Below are 25,022 nucleotides of genomic sequence, written 5' to 3'. Positions count from 1 at the left end.
CTGTGCTGTTCTAAGTCACTTTATCGTGTCTGACCCTTTGTGACCATTAGCCCTTCAGGCTCCTCTGTCCCTGGGATTCTACAGGCAAGAATACTGGAGTGGGTTGCTATGCCCTCCTGCAGGGAATCTTCCTGACGGAGGGATCAAACCTGCATCTTTTATGTCACTTGCATTGGCAGACAGGTTCTTTGCCACTAGCGCCACCTAGGAAGTCCTTATTTCTTAGTGTAGAATAGAAATGGTTGTCTCTAAATAACTTGAGGATAACTAGCGTCTTGTGTACCCATAGACTATTTAACAAAACTGAATGATTTATATAGTAGTCTCTTACAGTCAGGGGCTTCCCTTGTGTTCTTTGCCCCAGGTAAAGAACCCGCTTGCCAACAGATGTAGGTTTGGTCCCTGGATCGAGAAGATCCCCTAGAAAAGGAAATGACAACCCACTCCAGTATTCTTGCCTGGAAAATCCCAAGGACAGAGGAACCTGGTAGACTACAGTCTATGGGGTTACAAAGAGTCAGATAGTACTGAGTGATTAAACCACAACAACTCTTAAGTGAATTTGCTTCTAATTAATATAATGTACATTCCCCGCCAGGATCTTAGCTAATGTAAAAGACTTTTGTAGACTGTGCATTAGAAACCTCACCACACTTTACCGTGTACTGTTTAATTGCAGATCTTGGAAACACTTATTCAAAGATGCCAGACATTTAACTCAATTTCTGGTTCAGTTTTGCTAAATTGCAAACATCTTTGAAAAACTGATAAACAGGAATGAGCCTCCAAATGCCTCCAGAAAGGCAAAATGCTCAGGAAAAAAAAACAAAAAAAAAACAAAACCTCTAATTGCAGCAGCACATTTTATGGTCAATAAAGTATTCAATATGCTCTGCAGCAGGGGTATTTCAACTGAGAGTCAAATAGAAAAAACTGTGCATGTGATAGCTCAGTGAAAAGTTTCTTTTCTCAGCAAGAGATAAAAAACCTCAGCTGTTTCCAGCCTGGCATATTTGATGAATTGCTTGCACAAAGAGGATGTGTGGATTTAGTCTAGCTAAAACAAAACCAAACAAATAAATTCCTGGTAGTAGGCTACTAAGAAAAGTTATGTATTTGATTGTGATTGATTTGGGATTGTTGAAATGAAAGCTTTTGTTAAATAGGAGTCCCCATGCTGACCCCATTGATTTTTTTCTTTCCAGAAAGGAATAACACTTCTTCCCTCCCTTTCTTTCTTTCTTTCTTTCTTTGTTACTCATCCATCCATCCATCTATTCATCCATCCCTCTTTCCTTTCCTCCATCCATTCTTCCCTACCTCCCTCCATCTATTCATCCATCTATCCCTTCTATTAATATTTCCTAAATACATACTTGCACCACATTCAAAAGCTTATGCTAGTCAATATCCCTTCTTTTTTTAAAAAAAATAGATTTGCTGGTGGAAAAAAAAAAAACTGAGAGATATGAGTAAAGTTTTGTGGAATCTCAGAGGAGGGAACCGCTAACAGCCCTGGGGAGCTGGTCAAAGCCACACAGTAACTTTTGAGATGGGTCTTCAGGGAAGAGGAAGATTATGCCCCAGAGAGTGGTCTCAATTGTAGTAGCATTGCCAGCTTTTCCTTGAACTTCTCTTACCTGGAGTTCATTTACATCTTTCACATTGTGATTATGCACATAATTATTGATTGTTCCATCTGATGTTATGCTAATAACCCTCCTCCCTAAGGCTCCTTATCCTCCTGGCTCTGCTGGTTTTTTTCCATCCCCATGTTCAACCTAATTATGGCTTCATATGAATTTAAATGGATTGGGGCATTCTAGTTACTTTAATGAAGTTTGGACACATTACCTGGCAAATGCAAATGATCCTTTTTGAGATTAAAAAAAATCAGTTCATTTACTTTTCTTAAAGCTTTTTGTGATGAAAATTTCACATGTAAATAAGAGAGAGGCTACAGTGTAATAAACTCCATGTACCCTTTACCCAGATTCCACCAGTATCAACAGTTTGCAACCTTGTTTCAGCTGTTATTTGATGGGGAAGCACTTTTTAAAATGAATGATAGACATAATGCTTATTTTCTGCGAATTCTTACATGAGCATCTCCAACTGAAAAGAACATTTTTATATATAAGCCTCATGTAATTATCACACTTAGCACAACTAATACAATTCTTTAAAAAGTTAATGCTCAGATCATATTTACATATTCACATTTATTCATTTGTATCAAGAACTTTTTAAATACTGTGTTTGTCACATCAGTCCAAAGTCCTTCTTTAAGTTTTTAAAAAGAATTTTTATTGGAGTCCAGCTGATTTACAATGGTGTGTTAGTTTCAGATGTACAGTAAAGTGAATCACTTATGCATACACATGTGTCCACTCCTTTTCAGACTCTTTTCCCATATAGACCTTACAGGGTATTCAGTAGAGTTCCCTGTGCTATATAGCAAGTTGTTATTAGTTATCTATTTTATATATAGTAGTATGTATATGTCCATCCAACCCAGTCTTCCAATTTATGCCTATCTTCCTTTATCCCCTGGAAACCATAAGTTTGTTTGCTACATCTGTGACTCCTGTTTTCTACGTAAGTCTATATTGTGTTTGGCCCTTGTGCTTTTCAGGTCTATTTTAACATAAAATACTTGTTCCCTTTTTCCTTTTATTCAGGCCTTGAGTTTGAGAATCTCACCGTGAGTTTTGGATGATATCTTGCACCCTGGACTTGGCTGAGGGCTTCCTCATGGTGTCTCTACTCTCATAGCCTCTGTTCAGCTTGCCCCTGTAGAGCTTGATTATTAGTAAATTTGCAAGTCCTGGGTAACCAGCCAGGCAGCAGTTGCTGGGAGGCAGATGAAATTCAGTGTGTTCCCCAGAACTGCCATTCAGGAAATTGTTCTCTGTGGTTTGCTTTGGGGTAGAAGATGGGACACCTTACTCTGTGCAAAGGGGCAGTCTTAATTAACGGTAGATGCTAGCAGTCTTATCGTACCAAGAGGTAGGTGACTCCATGTAACTGAGTTTATGTGCCTAATGGGATCATAAATTCGTAGCCAGGGCTGAATTGTTTGAGGCCCTACAGGAAAAATAAGAGTGCTGACACCCCCAATATGCATTCTCTCATCTTCTCTACAGCTTGTGTTTTCAATATAAATCAGTGTTAGGCATCTAGAGAATATAATTTGAAAGCACAGTAGAATAGTAGCCTTCTCAAGGCAACCACATGACTCAGTCTTATACCTCATAGATACACAGGATCAGATGAAAAAAATGTATATAGAGCATATAGCTTATTTTATACTTGGTCCCAGTAAGTGCTGAATAAATGCTAGCATTTATTTTGAAAATACATTTATAATTAGCCACTTTTCTCTTGTTCTTGTGTTCCACTTGTTTCAGAGTAAAGTCATCTTTAGGTTCAATAACTGCACCCTGGTTCCCAGCACAGCCTCAGACGTAGAGATCAGGAGGGAAGCAAAGTGCTGCTCTCAACGCTGACCCTGACCATGAAGATTTCCAGGCTCTGAAATCGTTAGGAAGATTCCCTTCACATTAGCATCATACCTCCTTATTTCTGCTTCTTCCTTTCCACATTTCCTTGATGGGATTGGATTGCACAGCCCTAGCATAGTATGCTTCTGTGCTGTGCTGAGTCATGTCTGACTCTTTGCGGCCCTATGGACTGTAGCCTGCCAGGCTCCTCTGTATGAGCCCTCAAAATTATGTGGACTTGTACCCTGGGAGGTGATTTTTGTGTCTAATTCCATATAATATTTGTGAATTGGGTGTGCTTTGGTGAGTCTTTAGAATTTCTTTAAGTGAAAATGATGGTCATAATCTTTTCATTTATAAAAAAAATCTTTAGAGTATATGAAGTGTATTTGTGTACTCTATATATCATTTAATCCTTAAGCAATGTCATTTTTTAAATACTTTTATGCACAACAAACAATGAAGCATGAAGAATTTAGACAACTTATTGAATGTTATTGACTGGAAATAAAGTCTGTTTCAATTCTGTTTGCTTATTAAAAATATTTTAGATACTTCCTTTTCTGGTTTTATGGTTACATAGAGTATCAAGGTAGAAGGTAGAGTTCTGCCAAAGAAACTTGACTAGAAGTATGAAATATGAAGTGATGGCAGGTATCCTCAAAGAGGGGCAAAAGAGAACAGGAAATTCATCAAGGACCCAGGCTTTAGGAAGGATTTGTGATTCAAGCAGTCGTGCCCTGCTATTCTTTTACTCAAAAGTCCATACGGTTGAGAGGCCCAGACGCTCCATGTGATGGTAGCATAGCATGTGGGAGGTCAGTGATGGGAGATGTAGATACAAAAGTAAACAGAAGTCAAGTGATGAAGGCCCCCATTGGTGAATATTGCAATGATGTATCCAAGAATGGATGAGGATATAGAGAAATTTGGGAGTGGTCAAGTACTTTTTCTTCATAATTATCACTTGCATGTCTCGAGGTGGTGTCTGGTGAGGAGAGGTTAATAAAGCTCAGAGCAGTGAGGAATTGGCACTTGCCTCATTGGTCCTCCATTTGAACCCCCAAAACAACAGGAGAACAATCACAGCTGTCAAGGTCAAGGTGAGCTTTCACTGAAAATAGCTCATGATTCAATCTTGATAAAACACTCATTGAGGATATGGACTTTGGAGAAATTATTTGCTGTCTGATTGTTTTGGTAGGAACACCAGTGATTTCCCACTGGGGAATGAGCCCCGAGGAAGTGAATCTTGCTTTCTGCTCTGATGGGAATGAAAACAGGAACACCAGAAGCTTGGATCATATCTTCCATTTAGTTTTGAAAACCTTTTTAGATCGCATCAGTTCTGAGAGACTGTGTTTGAAGTCATTTGCCTCACTGATATTTTTACTGCGTAAAGTGACTCACAATCAAGAGTTATAAATTTAATTTTCTGAATAGCAATTCTAAGCTGTTAAAGAATTGAGTCATTTATTAACTCTTGAATTTTTTAGAAGCAGTATTGAACTATGTTTATTACTGAACTAACTGCAGTCAGTTTTCTGGCCTTTGATACCATTCATCTGATGCTCTTCTCAAATTCAGAGAGTGCTGTAAAGACCCAAGAGCTGCAAGTGAACAGCAGGATTCTTTGTTGCTAACTTTGTGCTTTTTATTCATCACCAATGCTAAAACCATCTTACCACGGTCAGGGTCATCTGTTTATTTTCTTATCCAAGTTCAGATGACTGAAAGTACAACAGATGATTATTTATGACAGCACAACAACTCTAAAAATAACTCAGTCCCCAGTTACTCCTCTTTTGAAACATCCCCAATGTGATAAATGATTCATATCTGAGTCCAAAGTCAGTCTTCAGGAGATAAGCCCACCCTTAAGGTAAAAAGATTCTAAAATAGAGAAAGGACTGGAAGACAAACTAAGCATGCACTTTTATAAATCTCTTTCATATATTCAGTTGTCATATTTCCTAAATACATATCTAGTACAAAATTGACATTTACGCTGAACCATTGCCAACAACAATAAAAAATAAAAATTTCTGTCCACTGGACAGCTTATCAAATGCTTATTTCATAATCGTCTCATTTAACCCTGTCAACCGAACGGTGTGATTGATAGTATGATTGTGTCTTTTGAAGATGGTTGCGTAGATATTCAGGGAGGCTAACTGGATTGCCCAGTGGAAAGCTGCAGAATGGAACTGGGACCTGTTCACTCCAGCTGTTGTGTGTGCTCTTGCCATCACACCAGTCTGCTTCCAGTTTTTAAGGAGATAGCTTTTGTGAGATGTGGCATTATTCTTTCTGTAAACCACTGTAAATCAATTTTCTAGAACTTCAGTAGCAAATTACTACAAATGAAGTGGCTTAAAAAACAACAGAAATCAATTAGCCTTCAGTTTTGCAGGCTTGAAGTCCAAGATCTAGGGGCTGGCAGGGTGAAGTTCCCTCTGAAAACTCTAGGGGAGTAATCCTTCCTGACTCTTTCAGCGGCTCCTGGTATTCCTAGATTTGGGGCAGAATCCCTCCATCTCTGCCTCTGTCTTCACATGTCTTCTTACCTTTGTGTCCATGTGTCCTTTTCTGTCTCTTAGAAAGGCACTTTCATTGAATTTAGGGCCTGCTCTAATCTAGTATGGTCGCACTTTGGACCTTACCTTAATTATATCTGCAAAGACTATTTCCAGATATGGTTATGATCTCTGGTTTCAGGGGTATGTAAGTTTTGAAAGGATGCTGTTCAACCTATTTTGTTTCTCATTTCTAATCTAGTAGGAAAATTAAAATATTGGTTAACATTAATATTAAATTAATGAACTTGGTTGAAGTCCTGACATTTCAGATGGTCGATTGATTGCCCAAAGTTTGAAATTTGAGACTTTTCATGATTGTGTGTGCTTTGATTCTCTGTATTTTGCCAAAGCGTAAAATATGCTATTTCATTAGCTCTGATGCTCTGATGGTACTGTATTCTGTCCCCTGTACTTACTAGAGTTGGTTCCCGTATTTTAGAATTTGTTAGGACTTGCTGTGTGTGTCCCTCTCAGTCATAGAGAAAGACAGCAGATACTGTCTTCTGTTATTGAGATGCCTAAAGAACTTATAAAACATGACTCTGATCATCAGACCTATGCAATGCATATTCTCAGGTTGATAGACTGAATAGAGAGTGGTCATCAGCATTCCCCAGAAAGTGAACTTGATCAACTAGTGACTCTCAAATCCTTCTTATAGGGATCCCCAACCTCTTCCATACAAGAGATACGTGATCTCTTATCATTGTTATCATGTCAGTAGTGACTGGGGAAGAATAAGGTTGGGCTGACAGTGAGTTCTTAAGTTAAGGTGTCACTCATATCAATAGAACAGTTGGTTAAAACCCAGGTAACAGTATGAAAGCAAAGCATTTAAATAAGCAGCTGACTTGTTAACCTAGGCGCGATAGATTTGAAGCTGAACTTTTACAAATTTAATCAAGTCTTACCTAAATTCTGTTTTACATTATAGAAACAAATGTATGTTTATTTTTGGAAATTAAAAAGATATGTAATCAGAAAAAAAATAAACCTTCAGTTTCCTAAAGTAATGACTGACTATAGGTTTATTTCTTGCCTTCTTTTATTTTGCATACCCATTTAACATAGTCCTTGCATCCAGCTTTATTTTTAAAATATAAAACTTCAGATATTTTATGTTTTTCATGATCTTTATAAATATTTTTGTAGCTGCATAATATCTTACCAAGAGTTGGATTTACATAAGAGTTTCCCCAGTGTGGGCATATAAATTGTTTCAAATAATTTTGGTATTGTAAATAACACTCAGATGGGTAATATTTCACTGACAATATCTCCCAGAAGGAAGTATGCTGCTCTCTAGATATATTTTTATTATCATCTGTTTCTTGTTTATATTGATCGATATTGAGAAATAGTATATTTTATATTCCTGATCTGTATTGCAAATTTGTTTTCCAAAATAGCTTGCTAGTTTACGTTCCTCTGTAGAGCATTCAGTAGCCTCATTGAACTGAATATCCGCCAGCATTAAAATGCTAACAGCATTAAAATGTTTGTTTCGGTCACTACTAATTTGAACAATTAAGAAATAGAATCATATTTTACCTTTAATTAACATTCTTTTACTTGCTAGCAAAGATAACATTTTAATTTTTTTTGCACAATACTTTTTGAATTGCTGATTTCTATTATGAGCTCAGTTGTATCCCCCCAAATTCCTGCATTGAAGTCTTACATCAGAACATGTTATATTTGGAGATAGGGCCTTGAAAAAGATATTAAGGGGAAATGAGGTCATATAGGTGGGCCTCAATTCAATATGACTGGTGTTCTAATGCAAACAGATCAGAATAACACAAAGACCAAGAGAGAACCACGTGAAGACACAGAAAGAAGGCATGTGTAAGAAATCTCAGAAGAAACCAACCCTGCTAGCACCTTGATCTCAGACTTCTGGCTTCTAGAACTGTGAGACAATAAATTTCTGTTCCTAAGCCATCCAGTCTGTAGTATTTTGTTATGGAACCTCTAGAAAAATAATATGTTTCTTGTCAATTTATTTATTAAGGTCTTGGAACTTTTCTTAGTAATTTGTGCAGGCTGTTTTTAGGTTAAATATATATATATTTTTCCTATTTGCTTTTTCACAGTGTCTTATTTTTTAGCTTACAACGTGTGTATTTAATATCTTCCCACAATTATTCATATTTTCCTTTGTGTTTTTCTTCCTAGTACTTTAAAGCTTAGAAAATCTGTCTCCCTTAAGAAATCTGGCACACTGTCAGTTCTACTTTTTGTTAGTTTTTCTGTGGCTTGATGTTGACCTGTATAATATAACTATTCTCCATGTTTGAGAACTCAGACTCACAAAAGTAGGTGAGTTGCAAATTTACAGAGCAAAGCTTTCTGTAAGATTTCTATGCCTGTGTAATACCCACTCATCTTTATTTGAAATGACCCATTTGAGATAACAGTTATTTTCAGTGGCTTTTACTTCATTTTGAAAACTTGTGTTGTCAAAGGGAACAATAACCTCTTTTCTGAAATCTTCAAATTTATTAAGATCAACAGTTATAAAGACAAAGAATCTCAAGGTAGAAAACAGCTGCTTCTCTCTGAACTCTGTTCAATGTCTTTGAAATTCTGCTGAAATCTTCTTTCAGGTGAAGGGCATATTGTCTTATAAGATGAAAGAAAGAATCCCTTCTGTTTTCCATGTTTTCACTTATGATTCTTAGGCTAAGGAAAAAAATTAAACTACTGTTTTATGGATCATTTTATCTAATGTTTCTGTTTTTTTCTTGTTAAGATCTTTACAGAGCTTATTTAGAAATGTTTATTTCTTTTAGTTTTGTACTTGGGCCCATTAAAAAGTTCACCTTTTAAATACATTGTCATTTCTTTGTTGGTGGTATTCATTTCAAAACATATACAGTTGTTTTGATTTGTGAGATAAAATTATCTGACCATTGTAGTATTTCTCCTGAGTTGACCTATCTTTATATCAGTGTTAAATAGAAAAGATGTCATTTAAATTACTTTAAATAAGGATTTGGATGACTCTCTCTGAAGAAGAAAAGAATATATTCCCTTTACTTTTTTTTTAAATTGAAGTATGGTTGATTTACAATATTCTGTTAGTTTCAGGTATACTGCAAAGTGATTCATATATATTTTCATACATATTCTTATATGTATGTATCTATATATGGATGTGTTCTTTTTCAGAATCTTTTCCATTATAGATTATTACATTAGATTTATCATCAACTTCAATGTGCATAGTTCTGTAAATGTTGGTTTTAAGAGTCAGAACCCCCTCAAACAAAAAATGTCAGACCCTAACCTCACAATGTTTGAGTTTATAGTAGTGGTTCATTAATAGCCGCCTCCTCTGGTCCGAAAACACCTTGAGAGCTGGAACTAGGTCTGAGTGTACTCCTTTGTGTCTCCCTCAATGCTTTCAATGCTTTTGAGTACTGATTTTTATGCATATAGTTAACTTGGCAAATTTACCAGTATTGGGCGTCTGCCCCTAATTCTTATACGAGTTAAAGAGTTCCATCCTAGGATTTCCATCTTTTCAGTGTTGGACTTGGGGACGATGATTCATATTTAGAAATCTCACAGACTGAGGAAGATAAGGTAGAATATCAACTTCTTACCTTACAGAGAAATAAAATTGTCATATCACAGGTTTCCATCAACCTGTCTCCTTTACTCACAGTAGACAGTTCACGTAAGGAACCCAATCATAATCAAGAAGATGGCTTGACAAACATGGAATGACTCTGAGTGAAATTAACTCTGGTTTTCATGCTCAGCCTGAGTTAATTGTTAGGAACATCCGTGTGCAACAGAAGACCATCCCCGGCAAGGTGTTCCTCTGTCTTGTCGCCTTCTCCTGTGAAGTACTTGGCTGAACGATGAAAGCACATTGAAACTGTCATTTTTGAGCAATTGCAAAGCAATCTACCTTTTCCTTAATACATTTTCTATTAGACACAATAACACCGTTTCAGTATTGCACTTGAGTTTCTTCTTTATGGCAAAGAAGCTTTGGTTTTCTCTATGGTGCTTTTAAATTAGAAGTGGATTTTACATTTTAACAACCGAGTTTTGAAAGTGCTTTATTCTAACCACAAATCTGCACCTGTTTTTGTTTCATTGTATTCATTAAATTGTCTTTTTAAAATTAATACAATTAGGGTAACAATACAAATAATACAATAGGGAGACAATCTGGATTGAGTCAGATTTTCTAGAATTGTATAGCAAGCTAGTGGTGAGACTTAAAATCTAAGGGATGCTGGATTCCACTGAGGCCCACCGCTTTCAAATCCCGCTTAGAATCATCCAGTCTATCCCAGTGATGAAGGATTTCTCAGTATATGAGATGGCAGGACATGACTTACATCTCTGGAGTACTCAGCATGCCCCTAGGTAATTTCCTGTTGATAATATTCAATTTTTCATTGTTTCCATCATTGAGTATACAACAGACCTACATTCCTCTCTAGCTCATCTATCTTTTCATGTGGTAACTTATCTCATGGAGACAAAGAATATTGCCCACCATGGCTGGAGGCCTACTTGTTATAGCTGCCTTCCCAGTGAATGAGAGCTGTGTAAAACAAGATATCTGTGTAAAAACAAGATAATAAAATTGGGGTTGAGAATGTTACAAGTCAGCATTGAGTAATGATGCCAAGTTAAAATTTTACATAACCTCCTTCTCCTCCTGCCTCTGTAACTCAGCTTGCCCCTTGCAAAGTCTAGATCATGTAGGTCACGTATTCTCAGAAAGTGGGGACTTGCAATACTAGGAACTGGAGTTTATCTCACTCACCCTTGTCTTGCTCTTTGCAATCACCCAGCCCCTACAAACCTGCTTAATCATGCCTGTCCAGGCCAGGCATCCCCCTCCGCATCTTGACTACTGTGCCTGCATGCACATGAAACCCCTTAGTTTAAACCAGCCTATTAAGAGCTAGTGTTGCCTACTACAGACTGTCTATAAAGACTCTGTAACCCCTTTGTTTGGGGCTCAGAGCTTGGAGTGTTAACGCCTTTGGGTCTGCTGGTGTAATAAACCTGAGTTCTCCAACTCTCCGAGCGTGGTGCTTGGTTTCTCAAGCACTTGTTTCTGCAACATGATCAGTACATCCTTTCATGTTCAGACCTTTTAATCTAGCATACTAATGCTTGTGTGCATGCTCAGTCCTGTCTGACTCTTTGTGCCCCTGTGGAGTGTGCCTACCAGGCTCCTTTGTCCATGGGATTTCCCAAGTAAGAATAATGGAGTGGGTTGCCATTTCCTTCTCCAGGGGGCCTTCTGACCCAGGGGTCAAACTTGTGTCTCCTGAATTGCAGGCAAATTCTTTACCTGCTGAGCCATCAGGAAAACCTGTATTGATGCCCACAAGGGCTTATTTATTTTCCTATACTCTCTGTGTCATTGATACTCAGATTTTCTCTCTTTCTTTCTTCCTCTTTTTGGTAACATAGTTTTCAATCACTGTTTAAGTACTTCTGAGTAAAATATTTATTTTCAGTTCAGTCACTCAGTCATGTCCAACTCTGCGACCCCATGGACATGGCAGCATGCCAGGCTTCCCTGTCCACCACCATCTCCCGGAGCCTACTCAAACTCATGTCAATCATGTCAGTGATGCCATCGAACCATCTAATCCTCTGTTGTCCTCTTCTCCTTCCACCTTCAGTCCTTCCCAGCATCAGGGTCTTTTCCTATGAGTTGGTTCTTTGCATCAGGTGGCCAAACTGTTGGAGTTTCAGCTTCAGCCTCAGTCCTTCCAATGAATGTTCAGGACTAATTTCCTTTAGGATGGACTGGTTGGATCTTCTTGAAGTCCAAGGGGCTCTTAAGAGTCTTCTTCAACACTGCAGTTCAAAAGCATCAATTCTTCGGCACTCGGCTTTATTTATAACCCAACTCTAAATCCATACATGAGTACTGCAAAAACCATAGCTTTGACTAGATGGATCTTTGTTGGTAGAGTAACCTCTACTTTTTTTAATAAAGCTTTTTAATAAGCTGTCTAGGTTGGTCATAGCTTTTCTTCCAAGGAGTGTCTTTTAATTTCATGGCTACAGTCACCATCTGCAGTTATTTTGGAGCCCAAAACAATAAAGTCTGTCACTGTTTCCAGTGTTTCCCCATCTATTTGCCATGAAGTGATGGGACCAGATGCCATGATCTTAGTTTTCTGAATGTTGAGTTTTAAGCCAACTTTTTCACTCTCCTCTTTCACTTTCCTCAAGAGGCTCTTTGGTTCTTCGCTTTCTGCCATAAGGGTGGTGTTACTTGCATATCTGAGGTTATTGATATTTCTCCCGGCAATCTTGATTTCAGCTTGTGCTTCATTCAGCCTGGCATTTCTCATGATGTACTCTGATGTAAGTTAAATAAGCAGGGTGACAATATACAGCCTTGATGTACTCCTTTCCTGATTTGAAACACCAGTCTGTAAATATTTATTTAGAGTAATATAAAACCCTGAGCATATTTTCTTTCTTTTTTACTATTTGCAAACCTGTAAAAGGGAAGCTTGGGTTTAATAGCAAATTCCTGTTTAAATGTATGTGAGGAAAGCAGATGTGTTATATTTGTTAAGCCATCTATTATATGTCAAATTCTCCACTCTCTTCTTTGCATTCATTATTTTACTTAAACCACAAGATACAGGATAAGTTTAAATTTATTTCAATTTGTCTTTCAACTGTAGTGTTGGAGAAGACTCTTGAGAGTCCCTTGGACTGCAAGGTGATCAAACCAGTCAATCCTGAAGGAAATAAGTCCTACATTCATTGGAAGGACTGGTGCTGAGGCTGAAACTCCAGTACTTGGTCACCTGATGTGAAGAACTGACCCATTGGAAAATACCCTGATTCTGGGAAAGATTGAGGGCAGGAGGAGAAGGGAATGACAGAGGATGAGATGGTTGGATGGCATCACCGACTTGATGGACATGAGTTTGAGCAGGCTCTGGGAGTTGGTGATGGACAGGGAGGCCTGTTGTGCTGCAGTCCATGGGGTCACAAAGAGTCAGACACGACTGAGCAGCTGATGTTTTGTGAAAATGGTAGCACAGTGAAGTTAAGTAATTTCCCAGAGATGCATAAGTGACAGCATCCTGATTTGAACAAGGGTCTGAATAGACCTAGAGTGTGTGATACAGAGCAAAATAAGTCAGAAAAACAATGAGAAAGTCAATCATATATTAATGAGTATATGTGGAATCTAGAAAAATGGTTCCAATGAATCTATTTGCAGGGCAGGAATAGAGATGCAGGTATAGGGGACAGATATGTGGACATGGGGGTGGGGTGGTGGGGGTATGAACTGGTAGACTAGGATTGTCATATATACACTACCGTGTGTGAAATAGATAGTAGTGAGAAGCTGCCGTATAACTCAAGAAGGTCACCTTGGTGCTCTGTATTGACCTAGAGGGGTGAGGCAAGGTTCTGGGGAAGGAGGCCCAAGAAGGAGGAGATATATGTATACATATAGCTGATTTGCTTCATTGTACAGCAGAAAGTAACAAAGCATTGTAAAGCAACTATACCCCAATTAAAAAACAACTATAAAAAACCCTGTGTTCTTTATCTGTCAACAAATGTACATACAGTATAATTACAGCTCCATGAAAGCAGGGTCCTTCTGTAATTATTCACTACTGGACCTTTGGCACTTGCCAGTTCCCAACATATGTGATTATAATTCATTTTTTGTGGAAGGAAAAAAGGAAGAAATGGATAGAAAATAGAGTGAAGGAAGATGGTGGGGAAGGAAGAAAGAAAATACTGTTTTGCTTCAGGTAGCTCAAGCATCACTACCATAGAATATAAGGAATTTGTAAACTTGCTTAGTGTATATATGTAAATAACTATTGAAAAAGCATCACTGTACATATGTATATTTGTGTGCACATGCATATAAATGTATGTGTGTGTTTAGTCACTCAGTCATCTCCTACTCTTTGTGACACGTGGACTTTAACCCACCAGGCTCCTCTGTCCATGGAACTTTTCAGGCAAGAATACTGCAGTGGATTGCCATTTTCCTCCTCCAGAGGATCTTCCTGACTCGGGTATCAAACCAGCATTTCTTGCGTCTCCTGTGTTATCAGGCAGATTCTTTACCAGTAGTTGCCTGGGAAAGCCCATATATATGTGTTTATGTGTGTATATATAATGTATATTGGATGGCATTATATGCATATATAACCTTGAGTATTTGAAAATTTGCTTAACTGTGGTTACTCAAGTATATGCCGTGTCATCCATATTTTTGAAACACTCTCTGGCTAATCTCCTATGCGAAGATTAAAACCATTTGCTTTAATGATTGAGTGAATATGAAAGCAAATTGAATCAGAAATCCCTGTTTTCTTGTAGATACCATTTTTGGTTTTGCTATGAATCTGCTATTGGATACTTTGGTTTGAGCATTTTGTTTATTCATTTTTTTCTCCTTTGTCATAATGCTAGTTAGATTTTAATGAAAGAAACTGAAAATTGGCTTTGAGGTAAAGGATTTACTTCAAAGAAGCAATTCAAGACAAAAAGGAAAATATTTTGGACACAACTGAATTTTGACAAGTATTATTGTTTTCACAGGTCATAATGATATGAGTAATGAAGAACACAATAGTTCTTTTACAATATAGAGACTCATTTGAAACAATTCTAAGCTGTCATATATGTTTTTGGCAAGCACATTTTTCTGTATAAATTTTCCTGATACTTTTTTTGAAAAACATGTTGCAACTAGTCTGTAAATAATTTTGTCTAAGTTATTTTGAGAAAAATATAGATGAGGCAGTCTGAGAGCTGCAAGCTTGAAAAATTGTCTTTTTTGGCAACATTGATTTAATTTTCAAACTTTGAAGTTAGCTTTTAGTGTTTATATTTTACTTTAAAAGGCAACTGCATAAAACTTTTATTATGATATATATTTGACATACATTTTAGAGCATTTTAAAATTTTGTGGAGTCAAGAGCAGGTAATAAAAATACATTGTAAGCCCAAGAGAAAAGTAGTATATTAAGAACACCATTTGTTGAGTCAGGCTAACATGGATTCAAGCCCTTGCTCTGCCACTTACTAAGTAGTGCTCCTGTCTTTGACAAGCTACTTAGCCTCTTTTATTTCTTAATTCTTTTCAGTCCCTGGTAGCTCAGCTGGTAAAGAACCCACCTGCAATTCAGGAGACCCCAATTCAATTCCTAGATTGGGAAGATCCCATAGAGAAGGGATAGGCTACACACTCCAGTATTCTTGGTCTTCCCTTGAAGCTCAGCTGGTAAAGAATCCACCTGAAATGCAAGAGATCTGGGTTTGATCCCTTGGTTGGGAAGATCCCCCGGAGAAGGAAACGGCTACTGACTGCAGTATTCTGGCCTGGAGAATTCCATGGACTGTATAGTCCATGGGTTTGCAAAGAGTCGGACATGACTGAGAACTTTCACTTTCATTCAGTCCCTAAAATACTAAGAGAATGTATACTTTACATGTGTTGGATCTTAATGAGATAGTGATGGAAAGATCATTATCAAAGAGTAATCATCACAAATTGGTGATAAAATTGATCCTATTATGATAAACATAATATATAAACTTTAGAGTGAAGTGACAAGATTCTTTATCATGAACATGAATTTTAGTACAATTTTCTGTAACAGTGATTCATTGTTTTCAGGTCTTCGGGCTATACATTAATAGTTCTTGGAAGATTATGAAAACAGACTTTTGAATATTATAGAACTCTTTCCTCCATTTATCAAACAGACTTAAGCATTCAGCTTTTTATGATAAGTTAATTAATATTATCTAATATTTGGCTGCACTGGGTCTTTCTTGCTTTGTGTAGACTTCCTCTAGTTGCATGAGCGGGGACTACTCTTCGTTGTGGTGCACAGGCTTCTGATTGCGGTGGCTTCTCGTATTGTGAACACAGGTTCTAGGCACATCGGCTTCAGTAGTTGTGGCACATGGGCTTAGTTGTTCTAGGGCATGTGGAATCTTCCCAGACCAGGGATAGAACCCGTGTTCCCTGCCTTGGCAGGTGGATTCATAGCTACTGTGTCACTGGAGAAGTCCAAGCAAGTTAAATTTTGTAACTCTCTGTATGTATTTTTTCCTTCCCTTTCTGAGCAATATGTCCTAGTGCTCTGTCTGTCTAAAGCACCTGGGTCAATAATCTAGACTCCCTAATTGTTTCTTATTGAAATGTGTAGCCTGTGATTTCACTGTGAATTTAATCAAAGCTGAATCAAGGTTATTTGTACCATTGAATAATGTTACTCAGTAATTCCAAGATATCAAAATATTTGTATTCCTCAAACCCTTTGACTCTTCCTTTCATAGTGGCTGCTGCTGCTGTTTAGCTGCTCACTCGTGTCCGACTTTTTGCAACCCCATGCACTACAGCCTGCCAAGCTCTTCTGTCCAAGGGATTTCCCAAGCAAGAATATTAGAGTGGGTTGCCATTTCCTTCTCCAGGGGATCTTCCTGACCCAGGGACCAAACCTGAGTCTCTGGTATTAGCAGGCAGATTCTTTACCACTGAGCCACCTAGGAAGTCCATATTTAGTGGCAGACCATCACATATGTTTGCATATCCAGAGCTGTTGACCACAAAATACTATCCCATTTAAACAGCCTATGTGATACATGCTGCTATAAACTGAGGAGAAAGAGAGGAGGACAAGGAATTACCAGACCAAAGAGCTGACCTTGACAGTTGGAAAAGCATCATGCCAGACATTATTGGACTTGACTGACCATAATGAATGCCTGAGCAAGGATTCCAACTTTTCCACATCCTGGCCAACATATAGTGTATTTTGTTTTTTTATAATAGCTATCCTAATAGATGTGGGGTGATATCCAATTGTGGTTTTTATTTAATTTCTCTGATCAGTGACCTTGAGCATCTTTTCATATAATTATTGAAATTATTTGAAGACATAACAATTTGTAGGTCTTTGTAGGAATGTCTATTTGAGTCCTTAACCCATATTTTACTTAGGTTATTAGAGTTTTTTCCTAATGAGTTATAGGAGTTCCTTATATATGTGGCAGATTAACTGCTTATTAGATTTATGATTTGCAGATATTTTCTCCTCCTCTATAGGTTGGCTTTTCACTCTCTTCATTGTTTAATGCATCAAAGAGACAATAGCATTCCCATGTTTATTGCAGCAGTATTCATAACCTAAATGTCCACTGATGAATGAGTGGTCAAAGCAAATGTGATTTATATGTAGGATAAAATGTTATTGTCCTTTAGAAAAAGAAGGAAATATTGTAAGACACGACAGCATAGATGAACCTGGGGAACTAAGTGAAAGAAGCCACTCAGCTCATGATCCCTATCATATGAAGGAGATGCTCAGCCTCATTCAAGCGGAGAGAAGAATGGTAGTTTCCAGGGACTGTGAAGTGAAAGTCACAGTGCTCATTGCTCAGTCGTGTCTGACTCTTTGTGATCCCATGGACTGTAGCCTGCCAGGCTCCTCTGTCCATGGAATTGTCCAGGCAAGAATACTGGAGTGGGTTACCATTTCCTTCTCCAGAGGATCTTCCTGACCCAGGGATCAAAGCTGGGTCTCCTGCATTGCAGGTAGATTCCTTACCATCTGAGCCACTAGGAAGGTAGGGAGGGGCATAATCAGTAAGGATTATGAGTAAGGATTCTTATTTATAACTTACTCAGTCCTTAACTGAATAAGGATTCAGTTATGAATATGCTCTAGAGGTCCTCTTTATTACACAATGCATATACTGTGTCAATACTGCATTGTACACTTCAAAATCTGTTATGAGGGTAGAGCTCATGTTAAGTGTTCTTCTCACAATAAAATTTTTAAAAAATCAAGTTATAACAAAGAAATAATAGAGCATTTTCTTAGTCTGATAGAGTAGCTACAAAAATGAAAATTTTAAAAAATGGGTTGAGTTGGAGGGGAAAAAATGAGAGAGAACACACTCAAAGCTTACGTTAATTTGACCAGAGCTGCCATGAAAAGCAGGACATGAGTGAGGATAAAATGCATCCCTAATTGTTAAACATCAATGTAGCACAAATCTAGGGCAATGCTGTTAATTCCATGCAGTGATGCTTTTCAGCCATTAAGAGATTTTGTTTGAGGGGCTCTCTTTAGAAGACTGAGAGTTGTTTTGTCTTAGTAAATTATTAAATCTGTAGTTTTCCATCTATTTCTAATGCATAGCTATATATAGAATTCTACTCTAATCCCTTGCCTAATTACCTGGAGTGGATGGTCAAGTAGTTCCATTTCATTTAGAAAGCTTCAATTCCTTTGCCTCTCATGTTTCATCTAAAGTGATCATCTTAATAGTATAAGGTTTGCTTTAAAAATTCTGTAAATAGGTTATAGAAGGAGAAATAAAAAGGCAGACTTAAGAAGCATATTTTCTTTCTCTCCCTTTTTTATGTTTCTTTAAGTGCATTTTATTAACATACATGTGCCTTCTAACCTTAAAAACTTTGTTTAACTTTTAATCTTTTCACCTTTCATTAACTTTGGTACTTAGATTTTATAGGATGTTTTTCCTTTCTTTTCTCTTACTTTTTACTTGTATTTACATTTAAAAAAACTGTATGAGGAACTTTATTTATGTCACTTGTATTACTTAATTGAAGCAACAGAAATGAGACCCCGAGCTGAAAGGCAACAATGACCAGAATGAACATCAAAATAAAACCTGTGTTTTAAAGGAAGAAGAACCCTTGTCTTGGCATTGAGATAGATATCTGAGTATATTCTCATGTTGGTTTCTATGGCCTTAATTCAGTGTTGGCTATGTGGCTTTAATTAAATGATGTTACTTTTCTGGTCTCTTCTGGTCACTTCAGAGATTCTAAAATTGACTTTAAATTGTTTTCCCTTTTCATTGGGTGACCACTTCAAGAAATATTTTAGGGAGCCAAAAAAATGTAAAGACTGGTTGAGAGGTAAGATCAATATATGGAAACAGGGCTTGTAAAAATAAATTGAAAAATATTAGCAGATAAGTGATGTGCATTTTAGTGCACGGTAAGATAACCTTATTATATAAGATGACACTCTGGATTGGTAAGTGGCAGTTCCTCAGAGTAAGAAGGCCTTGGGATTCTATTCAGACTCAATCAACCAGTCACCGGTCACCAAATATCTGTGGGCCTTGATTTTCATCCTTCGAATGAAGAGATTGGAGTAAATGATCAAACTTGTTTTTCTGCTTCTGGCAGAAGTCCAAGATACAATCTTAATTAAATCAGCATCAAGAAAACCAAAGGGAAAGTTCTGCCCTAGTTGAACATGTTTAGGAAATCAAAGATTAACTCCTTGGATACATTTCTTTCAGGTTTTTAATGAGCATTGTGGCAAGTCCTGGGAATTCAGAAATAGATCCCAGAAAGCAAGGTCCAGATAGAGAAATATACAGAACCCAGGAATCGAACCCAAGTCTCCTGCATTGCAGGCAGATTCTTTACCATCTGAGCTACCAGGGAAGCCCAAGAATACTGGAGTGGGTAGCATATCCCTTTTCCAGGGGATCTTCCTGATGCAGGAATCGAACTGAGGTCTCTTGCATTGAAGGCGGATTCTTTACGAGCTGAGCTACCAGAGAAGCCCAAGAATTATTTTTAGTTTTTCTTTTTTGGGGGGTGCTACACCAGGTCTTAGTTTGTGGCACACAAGATCTTTAGTTGCAGCATGGGGGATCTAGTTCCCTGACCAGGGATTGAACACTGGCTCCCTCCATTAGAAGTTTGGAGTCTTAGTCAATGGACCACAGGAGAAATCTGGATAAATTTCTCGCAGGCTTTTTGTGAGCACTATATGTCAAGTCAGAGGGATTCAGAAATAGATCCCAGAAAGCCAGGTCCAGATAGAGAAATATACAGAATTGATTGTAGTGTCATAAGATCATTACTACCATAGAAATGTAAGCAAAATGTCTTTGAAACATACAGAAAAGAGAAGAAGGCACCCATTTAGCTTTAGGTTTCACATAATGAGTACTTGATGTTTGAGCATGAGTTTATCAAGAGGAAGATTTGAGATGAGAACGTGAAGGCCCAAGGTTTGAATGTTCTGAGGCGAGGAAGCTTGTTTGGGAAACATTATTTCTGTGTGATTGGAACATGAATATTAGGATAAAAATCACAAGGGCCCTTTGAATATACCATTTTATACTATTTATATCTACCTTGTATAAAATGAGGATATTTTAAAGATTTTTAAATAGAAGAGTGTTTGGGGCACCTAACTCTAGGGTATATAGAACTGGTTGAAGGATGCTGAGACTCGCAGCAGAAGTTGGGTGGCTGTTAGTCATTCAGGTGAGGGGTTAATAGAATAGGGATGTGAACAGAGACAAAAGTTATGAAACAACTATTTCAAAGGTTCTATATTACTTGGCAGTTGTATGAGTTATGATGGTTTGGGTTTTGCTGGAATAATGAGTAAGCTTCAACTATGAGGGCTTAAAACAATAAAAGTGTATTTCCCGCTGAATATACATAACCAATCCCAGTAGGAATTTAGAGGGAGGTACTCACAAATTCTTTGCTATCCATAGTCATTCAGGGACTTCAGTTGACTGGTTCCACAGTCACCATGTCAGGTTTAAATGAACAGGGCACATCACACACTGTGTGTAAAAGAGCATCCTGAAAACGACCCACTTCACTTCTGTACACAGTACATCCTGTTAGCACTTCAACTCATTTGTGCTGTGCTAAATCCTTTCAATCATGTCTGACTCTTTGCAACCCTATGGACTACAGCCTGCCAGGCTCCTCTCTCCATGTGGCTTTCCAGGTAAGAATCATGGAGTGGGTTGCCATTTCCTTCTCCAGAGGATCTTGCCCACCCAGAGATCGAACCTGAGTCTCTTACTTCTCCAGCACTGGCAAGTAGGTTCTTTATTATTAGCCCCACCTGGAAAGTCCCATTGTCATGATGAACTTCAAGGGAGTATCAAAGTGCAATCCTATAGGGCTCTGAAAATGAGAACTTGAATTAGAGGAGCAATTCTCATAACTAATTCTAATAGCAAATAAGGGCTTCCCTGGTAGCTCAGACAGTAAAGCGTCTGCCTGCAATGCGGGTTCGATAAAGGGTTGGGAAGATCCTCTGGAGAAGGAAATGGCAACCCACTCCAGTACTCTTGTCTGGAAAATTCCATGGATGGATGAGCCTGGTGGGCTACAGTCCATGGGAACGCAAAGAGGCGGACACGACTGAGCAACTTCACTTCACTTCACTTCAATAGCAAATAATTGGATTTGGAGGAAACAGGATGAGAGAAGTTAGGACAACTTAGATATTTTTAGCTGGGACTTTTATTTCTGCAGGCTGGTCTTTATTCTGTGTGTGACAAATTTTACTTCTCTGTATTCCCTCTTTTTCCAGGGAGCTCTCCTTTACCATGACTAGATAGGGGCCAGGGCTTCCCAGATGGCACAGACAGTAAGGAATTTATTGCAATGCAGAAGACCTGGGTTTGACCCCCAAGTTGGGAAGATTCCCTGGAGGAGGGCATGGCAACACACTCCAGTATTCTTGCCTGGAGAATCTCCATGCACAGAGGAGCCTGATGGGCTGAAGTCCATGGGGTCCCAAAGAGTCGGACACGACTAAGCGACTAAGCGCATCACAGATAGGGGGCCACAGTTAGATGTCTTCAGTGGTATGCTGACACATATTTAATAATTGGCTATCTTCTGGGGGGATGTTTGGTAGTATATTTGTTGAATATGTTTGAATATATTCAACAAATAAAATTTGTTGAATTCCCTGGTATAGATACTCCCACCATGGCAAACCGCAAGCTATCAATGTGATGCCAACACATAAAGTTGGTAAGAAATGCCCAGCAGAATGCCATTATATGACATTCCCACCATATGTGTGCAACGGACATAAATAAACTCAAGTATATAGATAATTGTTGCTGTTGTTCAGTTGTTCAGTGCTGTTCGACTCTTTGCCATCCCGTGGACTGCAGCACGCCAGGCTTCCCTGTTCTTCATCATCTCCCGGAGCCTGCTCAAACTCGTGTCCATTGAGTCAGTGATGTCATCCAACTATCTCATCCTCTGTTGTCCCCTTCTCCTCCTGCCTTCAGTCTTTCCCAGCATCAGGGTCTTTTCCAGTGAGTCAGCTCCTCGCATCGGGTGGCCAAAGTAATGGAGCTTCAGCTTCAGCATCAGTCCTTCCAATGAATATTCAGGGTTGATTTCCTTTAGAATTGCCTTGTTAGATCTCCTTGCTGTCCAAGGGACTCTCAAGAGTCTTCTCTAGTACCACAGTTTGAAAGCATTAATTCTTTGGCACTCAGCCTTGTTTATGATCCAACTCTGACATCTATCCATGACTACTGGAAAAAACATAGCTTTGAGTATACAGATGTTTTTGGGGAAAGTAATGTCTCTGCTTTTTAATATGCTGTCTAGGTTGGTCATAGCTTCTCTTCCAAAGGAGCAAATGTCTTTTAATTTCACGGCTGCAGTCACCATCCAGAGTGATTTTGGAGCCCAAGAAAATAAAGCCTGTCACTGTTTCCATTGTTTCCCCATCCATTTGCCATGAAGTAATGGGACCTGATGCCATGATCTTTGTTTTTTGAATGTTGAGTTTTAAGCCAGCTTTTTCACTCTCCACTTTCAGTTTCATCAAGAGACTCTTTAATTCCTCTTGCTTTCTGCCATAAGGGTGATGTCATCTGCATATCTTAGGTTATTGCTATTCTCCTCACGGTCTTGATTCAAGCTTGTGTTTCATCCAACTGAGCATTTCACATGATGTACTCTGCTTCTAAGTTAAATAAGCCAGGTGACAATATACAGCCTTGACATACCCCTTTCCCAATTTAGAACCAGTCCACTCTTCCATGTCTGGTTCTAATTGTTGCTTCTTGATCTGCATACAGGTTTCACAGGAGGCAGGTCAGGTGGTCTGGAATTCCCTTCTCTTGAAGAATTTTCCACAGTTTGTTGTGATCCACACAGTCAAAGGCTTTAGTGTAGTCAGTAAAGCAGAAGTAGGTGTTTTTTTCTGGAATTCTGTGGCTTTTTCTATGATCTAATGGATGTTGGCAATTTGATCTCTGGTTCCTTTGCCGTTTAAATCCATCTTGTACATCTGGAAGTTCTCGATTCATTCTGTTGAAGCCTATTTTGAAGGATTTCAAGCATTACTTTGCTAGCATGTGAAATGAGTGTAATTGTGTGGTAGTTTAAGCTCTTTGGCATTGCCCTTCTTTGGGGTTGGAGTGAAAACTGACCTTTTCCAGTTCTGTGGCCATTGTGTTTTCCAAATTTGCTGGCATATTGAGTGTAGAACTTTAACAGCATCATCTTTTAGGTTTTAAAATAGCTGAGCTGGAATTCCATCACCTCCACTAGCTTTGTTTGCAGTGATTCTTCCTAAGGCCCACTTGACTTCACATTCCAGGATGTCTGGCTCTAGGTGAGTGATCACACCATCATGGTTATCCGGGTCATTAAGATCTTTTTTGGATAGTTCTTCTGTGTATTCTTGCCACCTCTTCTTAATATCTTTTGCTTCTGTTAGGTCCATATTGTTTCTGTCCTCTATTGTGCTCATCTTTGCATGAAATATTCTCTTGGTATCTCTAGTTTTCTTGAAGTGATCACTAGTCTTTCCTATTCTATTGCTTTCCTCTATTTCTTTGTTTCCTCTATTTCTTTCACTTAAAAAGTCTTTCTTATCTCTCCTCACTATTCTCTGGAACTCTGCATTCAGATGCAGATGTTGTTGTTGTTTAGTCGCTAAGTCCCGACAGACTCTTTGTGACCCCATGGACTTCAGCATGACTGAGGCTTCCCTATCCTTCACTATCTCCCAGAGTTTGCTCAAACTCATGTGAAATTGAGTCGGTGATGCTATCCAACCATCTCACCCTCTTTCACTTTCAGTGATATATTGCTATTAATGAAATAATTAGGAAGTTATAGAGTTTTGAGTATTTATTACCTCTGCTTTAACTCTAATTGTAAGTTTGTCTGAATTAGTTTTTAATAATGGCTGTATTCAATGACTGGTTTTCAAAAATTCTGAAAAGTTTGTAGTTGGCTGTTGCAAGTGCTCACAGCCTGGCTCATGCACATCCCTGCAGCTTTTTCCTCTGCACTCACATGACGTTCCTTACTTGTTCCATTATTGCTTTTATCAACTTTATCTTAATTATTCATTTACCCATCTGTCTTCTACACTGGACAGTGATCTCCTCAAGGCAAAGTGTCTTGTCCCACTGTGGAAGGCTTTAGTGCTTGACATGGTACTTGGAACACAGAATAAAGCCAGTAAATGCTAGTTGAGATAATGAATACATGAAAACATGTTTTTCATGAAGTAAGCAAATCAGTGGTTTCTTTTTTTCACTGACCCCTATTTGCAGGGGCCAAGTCATTTCATTTTATTAAGAAAGAGCCACTCCACACATTGCTCTTATGTTAAGCTCTCCCTACCCGCAAAATACTCAGCTGCTGAAAAGAAATATCTTCGAGCCTGGATTTGTTCCTTGGGTGTGTGCCAGGTGCTTTTGAAAATATCTCATGGTGAATGTGTGTTCAAGACCTGGACTGTAGCTTTAGAGAATTCTGTTGTTCTTTCTGGAGTTTTATTATTACATTTTCCTATGTAAATTTTATGTAATCATTTCAATTTTATTTTGATCTCCCAAAGGAGATGTTGTTCAAAACGGCAGTTCTGTATTATGCTCTATTCATATCCTTTTAACCTGGCACATCATTGGTCATATCAGAGTGACTAAAACTATTTAAGATTTGACTGTTTCTATACCAGGTAAGATAAATCCAACATTACTTTCTGAAGCCCCTTATTTATCTTCTAAAGTTTCCATTTAATGAGTTAGTTATATCTTTATTAGAGGAATGCCATTACATTCTACTTTGAGTTTAGTAGG

This window comes from Dama dama, chromosome 17, assembly GCF_033118175.1.
Source record: "Dama dama isolate Ldn47 chromosome 17, ASM3311817v1, whole genome shotgun sequence".
Lineage (NCBI taxonomy): Eukaryota > Metazoa > Chordata > Mammalia > Artiodactyla > Cervidae > Dama > Dama dama.
This window is presented reverse-complemented; position numbering follows the sequence as displayed.